This window comes from Penaeus monodon, chromosome 29 (genome assembly GCF_015228065.2).
Source record: "Penaeus monodon isolate SGIC_2016 chromosome 29, NSTDA_Pmon_1, whole genome shotgun sequence".
NCBI lineage: Eukaryota > Metazoa > Arthropoda > Malacostraca > Decapoda > Penaeidae > Penaeus > Penaeus monodon.
Genome location: NC_051414.1, coordinates 1,283,904 through 1,285,218, shown reverse-complemented (window position 1 = coordinate 1,285,218; position 1,315 = coordinate 1,283,904). Strand labels below are relative to the sequence as shown.

The 1,315-nt window shown below is 39.1% G+C and overlaps 1 pseudogene; it reads left to right on the top strand.

The window, feature by feature from the left end:
• The first annotated feature begins 411 nt into the window (after positions 1–411).
• The window catches only part of LOC119591611, a 25,189-nt pseudogene continuing 24,285 nt past the window's right edge, over positions 412–1,315 (top strand).

The window sequence follows — 1,315 nt, the reverse complement described above, 5'->3', positions numbered from 1 at the left end:
CTCATACAACCTATTTTCATGGAGCTTATGACATCAACGTTAGTGGTGGCAGAGGTAGCCAATCAGGACACAAAATTTTTTTCAATTTACGCATATTTTTTTTTCTATTAATTGTTAGTATCAGTATCAGCAGTGTAACAAAATATTGGCACATTTGTATAAGCTTGCGAAGCTATTGTAATAACAATAGCTCCGCGAGCTTATACAAAACAAACCAGGGAAAATTCATATTTGGTTTTCTGTTACCACATACCTCAGTTGGGATAACGCTACCTCCCATATAGATACCTTTGGTGACCTCCTCCCCCCAAAAAAATAAAATAGAATAAAAAAAGACCCAAGGAGGCTATACAGATACCTTGGGATAACCGTTATTGGCAGAGGATCGCTGGCTGGAGAGAAGACAGGCGCATGGCTGGTAGCTCTACCTCGGCACGATTTCTGCTCGTTTTGCTTTATGTGGAATAATTTCTAATGAATACGAATGGCAAGCATCCTTTTTTCATTCGCCTTGGAACCACAGGTCATGTCACAATTTATCAGTAGGTCGGAAGCCAGGGGAACTGACGTAAATCAGCAATCTGTTGTAACATTTCTGTTGGTTCCACGGTAGGGCCCGGCGAGGTCTCAAGTATAATTGTGACCCCTTGGCTGCGTACTCTGCTTCCCCAGGTATGGTATACCGCCCAACATGTACGTGCTCAAGCTGTCATTTGTAAGGACAAGCTTGATGCCATATCTGTATTTATTATATGCTGCACATCCAACGTAACAGTATTTAGAAATACATCGTAAGAATAAGTAGAAGTTAAAATATAAGTAAATTTTATGTTGACCGAAAGATTTCAAAATGTTTTGGTTGATCCAAATATTTCCCATTTGAAAACCCGTTGAAATAGGCCGGTTCAATGAATTCCCTATATATAGCTCTTATGATTCATTAATTAATCTAAACACATCCCTGTCTATTCATCCATCTCATTGTCTCTTAATCCAGCTACAAATCGACTGACTTACCTATCAGAACCAAGTGTTTAGTTGCCCACTATTGACTATCCGCTAAACATATGTTTACTCTCTTCATTAACAGTGTATGAGTATCTGCCTCCTAATCAAAATTTACATCTAAGGTACATTATAGCAGGAAGGAAACATGAACAGGAGAGTTATGTGCTTATCTTTGCAGATCTCTTTCCTGGTAATTCAGTCGGTGGACGGAATGCACCGCGCGAGGAATTTTCCACTTTAGAGTTCAAAAGAATGGTGCCGTAATGTTTGTCAATGATAAACACGCACAAACTATATACAAACAGAA